A 6,512-nucleotide genomic window follows, 5' to 3' on the forward strand; every position below is an offset into this window, starting at 1 on the left:
GGAAAAAGCGTCCATCATGCTAAGGAGCTCATGTCCGGCGGTAGAGCATCAACCAGTTGATCAATGCGGGGTAGCGGGAAACTATCCTTTGGGCATGCCTTGTTAAGATTTTTGAAGTCGACACACATTCTCCACTTCCCGCTGGGCTTTTTGACCATAACCAGGTTGGAAATCCACTGGGGATAGATAACTTGGCGGATGAACCCAATGCCTTGGAGCTTGGCAACCTCCTCTCCTATTGCACGGTACTTTTCTTCATCAAAGGCCCTCCGCTTCTGTTTGATAGGATAGAAGGATGGTTTGATGCTCAACTTGTGCGTGATGATTTCAGGAGAGATACCTGGCATGTCCGCGTATGACCATGCAAAGACGGCAGCGTTATCACGTAGGAATTGAGTGAGTTCCGCCGCTACTTCTGGGTCTAATTGGGCGCCTATGCGGATTGTCCGCTCAGGGTGCTCGTCCGAGATGCAGACAACTTTCAATGACATTTCTGGGTTGACTGGCTCCTTCTTTACATACTTCTTCTCGTCATCTCTAGGGTCCTCGAAGATATTTGGTGGCGGTGCCTGGTTTCCCACCGCCAAGATTTCATGGCGGCGCGCTGACCGTGCTATAGTCGTTGAATAACATTCTCGCGCCAATTGCTGGGTTCCCCTCACACAGCCCGTGCCGTTGGCTGTGGGGAACTTCATGAGAAGCATGTACCCGACGATGATGCATTTGAGCTTGTTGAGTGCCGGTCGGCCAATGATGGCGTTATACGAGCTGAAACAATCGACGACTATGAACTCTGTATGTATCTCCGCCATACATGGACTAGTGCCAATACTCAACCGCATGTAGTCAGAACCCAGCGGTTGCGTGACGTCACCGGAGAAGCTGACCAATGGCTCATGATCCTGGAGTAATTTCCTGTTCCGCTTGAGGTGGTTGTAGCAACCGCTGAATATGACGTTGACAGCGGACCCGCTATCCACCAGGATTCTCCCCACTAACCATTTGTCGAGAATGGCGTCGACCAAAAATGGGTCGTCATGGGGTAGATGCACTCCGCTTTCCTCCTTATCTCACTATGCCAAAAAAGCTATCAGACAACAGAGTTCAGACGACAGAATGGTCATTTTCTGTCGTCTGAGTGTTTCAGACTAAACTCAGACGACACATAAATTAAATGTGTTGTCTGAATACAATGAGAAACCATGCTTGTTTTATTTTGAAGATATGGTCAGACTCAGACGACACTTAAATGTCGTCTGAAAAGATGAAAAATTTTTTAGCAGAAAGTTTAGATTTCCCTCCAACAAGATTAAGTCTTTTCCCTCCCAAATGCCCAAACCCTATCGGTGACTAGTCAATGGAAAACTATTCAGACAACAGAGCCAAGAAATTCTGTTGTTTGAATAAGGTGAGTTTGACTTTTTTTATTTGAAGTCTCTTTTGACATAACACAAAACCTAGCTTCGTGTTTTTCATTCCCACAAACATTACCTCTGTCTAAAACTCTCTTAGCAACCAGAAACTCGAAGCTCACAGCATCTGGAGGAAAACTTAGCCATCTGGCAATCCCGACAGTCAGTTCGCTCTCTCCGGCTCCAAGGACTGTGAGCTTCGTCTCTAGAAGATGGAAGCCTTCACGGAATCTTAGGTTTCTTCTTCAATCCAAGAAAACCCAGAGGAAGAGAAATTACGCAGTCCCGCGGCTCTTCTGGTATTACCAAACCCAAAGACGACGAGGCTGCTTGGGATGGTGACGAGCCCGATTGCTGGAAGCATGTGGACGAGGCTGAGGTACCGAATCAATATGAATCTATGCTTGATTCGATTCGATTTGAGTTTGTAATTTTGTGATATAGTTTACACATTTTTGTTAAATTGTACTTGGTTTGCTCTGTGGTGTGTTTTCAGGTTTGGTGTCTGATGCATTTCATTTAACTTTTGGGTGTGGCTTGTTGAGATGTTCGATGTTCGCAATGGCGGCTTCTCAAAAGAAGCCTGATGGAATCTACGCTTAGGGGTAAGATTGTTATGTCTACAACGCTGGCAGATCTCGATGGCCTCATCTCTACAACGCCTCCGCCTCTTCCTCTTCCCGCTCAACCCTCCGTTCAGATCCAGTCTCCGGAAGGCTACTCTCACCCGATTTTCACTTCGAATTCGCCAAGGATACACCATGATTCCAAATCAAAAGTGCAGAAAATTAGTGGTCTGAAACAGAAGATGAAGATTCAGGATGTGAAACGTTTTTTACGGTGAAACGTTTTGCGAAGAAAGGCAGAACTGCTCTCACTCACCCTCCTTATGAAGTGGTATTGTGCTCAAATTTATTTTCAATTCCAGATTCGCTTTCAATGTCAAATGGGGTTTGCAATGGGGAGCTCTTGGGATATCAATTTGGGGGTTTTCCTGGACGAGCCAATTCCAAGACCCCTAAAATGAGATGAAAATGGTGCAGGAACTTGATGAAACGAAGAAACGGCTGAAGGAGATGGAGGACGAATATTTGGTCTACCAAAAGAAAGAAATATATATATATATATATATATGTGTGTGTGTGTGTGTGTGTGTGTGTGTGTGATTTTCTAACTTTTTTTCAAAATTGTAGGTGCCTCCAACTCTGGGTTTTGTGCTGGATGGTGAAATGTCTTACTATTTGCCTGCCGAAGACTTGATTTTGCAAGTAAGTTCAACCAGCTCTCAAGCCAAGTGTTTTTCAATGTTCATAGGATACTGGAAAGGTAGGGTACTACATCAGATACAGCCTATGATTTCAGTTCTATTCTTGATATATAATTCATTTTCATATTGATGAAATCTCTGTTGCTGGTGCGACATAATGATTTGTAATGTGATTTGGTGAAATCTCTTTCATCTTGCAGCCTATGCTCAGTTGCATTTGAACAAAATGATTTGTAATGCGGTTTGTGGTTTCTCTAATTTTAATTAAAGAGCTGTAGCATGCATGCTATCTATCTTGTGTTACTATGAATAAGAATTTTAGCTATGTGTATTGTGCAGTGTTAGAAAGACAAAGTTGGACAAATTTAATATTCATGTACTTATCTTTGTACTCTATCACAAGTTCGATCACAACAGAGCATGCTATCTATCTTGTGATACCATCTTGAAGTTCGCCATTTTGATCTTGCTGAAAAAAGTTGGGAGGTGGATCTTGATTCTGTTGAAGCTCTTGTGGATAACAACACTGCCGCCATTGTTGTCATTAACCATAGCAATATTCCTTGTGAAAATGTCTTCACATACCAGCATAAAATGTGTGAATAATATGGTTAGTAATTTACACGCACTTTAAATTTGCTTTGATAATTTATTGCTCAAATGATGAAATAGTGTGTCTGTGTGTTAGTAATTTACACGCACTTTAAATTTGCTTTGATAATTTATTGCTCAAATGATGAAATAGTGTGTCTGTGTGTTAGAAATTAACATGATGGAAGTTTATGGCCGTTTGACTTTTGGCAGTAACCCCTTTGTGCCTATGGGAAAGTTCAGTTCAATTATACCAGTTCTTACTCTTGGTTCTATATCAAAGGCATGTATTGTTCCTGGTTAGAGACTTGGCTGGATTGTGAAAAATGATCCTGAGGGCATCCTTGAAAAAACTGGGGTACGGTACTTGTTCTTCCATACATTTTTTTTTTCCCATTCAAGTACTCTTATGTCTTTGAATTAACGTGCGGTATTATGTGACTGATTGGTTTAACTAGCAAATATACAGTTGTGTCTCTCAAGAGCTTATTATTACATTGTTCTTCAACAAATTATACTTGAAGTTTGTTCTTTAACAAATTATACTTGAAGTAATTGTTCATTGAAACTTTATTATTGGTATTATTTTTTATTTTTTTGTCCAGATTGTGGACAGCATTAAGAACTATCATTTTGTCACTTATGACCCGGCAACCTTTCTTCAGGTACCTCTTTTGATCATTTCCTTTGTTGTGAATTAAAATGTCAAAAGAAAGAATGCATGGCCTTGTTATTGGAGTGATCATTCAGCTAAGTTGTTTGTTTATGGGTAATGTCTGAAGTAAAGAAGAAAATTGAGGAAACTTTGTAAATTGAGGAGACTTTGTTTATGGGTAGTTTGTTCATTTTGGGTTTGATTGGCAGGTTCTTTCTCTGCTATTTGAACGATCCCACCACAACCACCACTGAAGCTTTCCCGTTTCTCAATTTTGAAAAAAGTACTCCCTCCATACTCGACTCATATTTCAATCCAATTTTAATCAATATCGATTTCATTTTTTTCCTTTTTCATAACGATTCATAGTATAATCGATTCCCTTTATTATTTGTTCCTGTTTGGTTGTTGATAGAGCAAAAAGAAGAAAAAGTCATCAACTGCTAAAATAAATTTTGAAATTAAATTATGGATTGTTGACCTCAACCCGGCATATGAGATGGTTACTGCTTTTTCGTTGTCATGCGGACTGTTCCATATTACGCTTGCCGTTGGGTTTTTAATTATCGAGGGATTTTGGAAAAGGGAAGAGACGGATTCAAATATTGTTCAGGATCAGTTCAATTTTTTATGTAGTGTCATCGTAGGTTGCTGGGGTGGGAAAGAGAAGAGAGAGATTCAAGATTGTGGTGGATTTTAGGGAGTAGGATTGCATGAAATAATTCAAACCATCATCTTAGGGTCTAAGGTTGCAAATTTGAAACATGTAAGGTCCATCTTTATCAGTCTACTATATATCTTAGGTTCTTACTTTTAGTATTTTTGCTTTTGCAGTTTCTGTCTCTGTGTTGGGAATTTGATATAATAGTTTGAGTAGGATTTATATTAGGATTACAGGACCACTCCATTAGGCAATTAGGTAGAGGTACCCCATTGTTTAGACCTAGCTAGGCCACATGCTTCAGATTATGATTCACCAAAACCTATTAATACATAAAACAGCTTTCAGACAAATTGGGCATGAATTTGAAAACCAAGACATAGATATATCCCTAAACATGTAGTTGCATGTATCTGTCTATATGTTCATCTAAGTAATCACTTTCTACAACTATCCTATATCCCTATACACCTTCTAGTTATACAGAACACCCAATTAGCCATATTTGAAGCATCAAAGTTGGAGTGCCTTAAGCATGTCTTTCTGGCATTCCTTTCATCATTAATTGTGTATGCTATATATGATGTTGGATATACCCTGCTGCATATCTACTTAGTTATAATGTCGGCATCTCTGTTTGTGTGTTTTCAACCATTTATTGATACATATTGCTGACTATTGATCTGTTTCTTTCAGGACATGGCTCCCCGATCTAACAACACAGCCAAAGCTAAAGTAATAGCACTAAGGATGAAGGCACTGCAAATGAAAAGAGGTACAAAAAACAATGTCGAAACCAGCTGTTGAAGAGACTAATGCACCACCTAAATCTGCCTTCACCAAACATGATCAATAGTATGAGATACCAGTGTTTTTTGGGTTCCATTTGTTGATCATGCCAACTACTATGGGTTATTGAACTGATGTTTACTAAGTTTAGCTCGATTATGAATGTATGTATAGCTGCAGTAACAGATTAATCAAATATTGGTATTTTTGTGAATGGATTCCATATTTGATGAATGCATTGGGTAGTTTTCAGATTTACATAATTGTGGCACAATGAGAATACAAATATGTCATCTGAATTAGAAAGCAACAATAAAATGAAATCCAAATATGTTGTTGGACATATCTAAGAACAACAGAAATAAGGAAAAATATGTTGTTACTTGTGCATTCAAACAACAGAAAATTGTCATCTGAAATAAAAAGCAACAACAAAATAAAATCCAAATATGTTGTTGGACATATCTAAGAACAACAGAAACAAGGACAAATATGTTGTTACTTGTGTACTCAAACAACACAAAATTGTCATCTAAAATAAAAAGCAACAACAAAGTGAAATCCAAATATGTTGTTGGACATATCTAAGAACAACCGAAACAAGAAAAAATATGTTGTTACTTGTGCACTCAAACAACATATAAATGTTATTATAGGCTACTAAAGACGATAGATAAATGTAATCTAAACTGAATGCTAATGACAGTTAACTGTTATTGGAATGTGAATAAAACAACACTAAAATGTTATTATAAGTCCATTCAGACAACAGATAAGCTTTCATATCTTCTACTTTGGAGCATTCAAACCACATTTTTCTGTCTTTGGAATAAGCATTAGATCATAGAAATTACAAGGAACTGTTATTTGTTTTCAGATCACATCACATTTATCTGTCGTTTGAATTCACTAGCCTCATGTCTCGATTTCATCAGACAACAGAAGACCTAACAAATTTCTGTCGTCTGATAAATAAGACGACAGAGGAAATCTGTCGTCTGATGCCCCAAGAGACGGCACCGTACTAGACAACAGAAATTTTTTTAATCAGACGACAGATATCCTCTGTCGTCTGATTGCTTTTTTGGCATAGTGTCTGAGAAGGTAATGGGCTCCCAACCAGACTTTGGGAGTTTG

At 38.8% G+C, this 6,512-nt stretch overlaps 1 long non-coding RNA gene across 7 annotated transcripts; it reads left to right on the forward strand.

Moving 5' to 3' along the window:
• Nucleotides 1-1,397: 1,397 nt before the first annotated feature.
• Nucleotides 1,398-5,638, forward strand: LOC133735622 (uncharacterized). 7 transcript variants are annotated; one of them, XR_009859183.1, is made up of 9 exons: nt 1,400-1,791; nt 1,909-2,309; nt 2,456-2,680; nt 2,880-2,920; nt 3,019-3,289; nt 3,484-3,628; nt 3,876-3,935; nt 4,135-4,208; nt 5,283-5,638. It is a non-coding gene; the product is annotated as an uncharacterized LOC133735622 (long non-coding RNA). The 7 variants fall into 7 exon arrangements; XR_009859181.1 differs by having other exon boundaries at nt 1,398-1,791; nt 2,880-3,289; XR_009859184.1 differs by lacking the exon at nt 2,880-2,920 and having other exon boundaries at nt 1,402-1,791.
• The last annotated feature ends 874 nt before the right edge of the window (nt 5,639-6,512 follow it).

The sequence above is a fragment of the Rosa rugosa genome, chromosome 3, assembly GCF_958449725.1.
Source record: "Rosa rugosa chromosome 3, drRosRugo1.1, whole genome shotgun sequence".
Lineage (NCBI taxonomy): Eukaryota > Viridiplantae > Streptophyta > Magnoliopsida > Rosales > Rosaceae > Rosa > Rosa rugosa.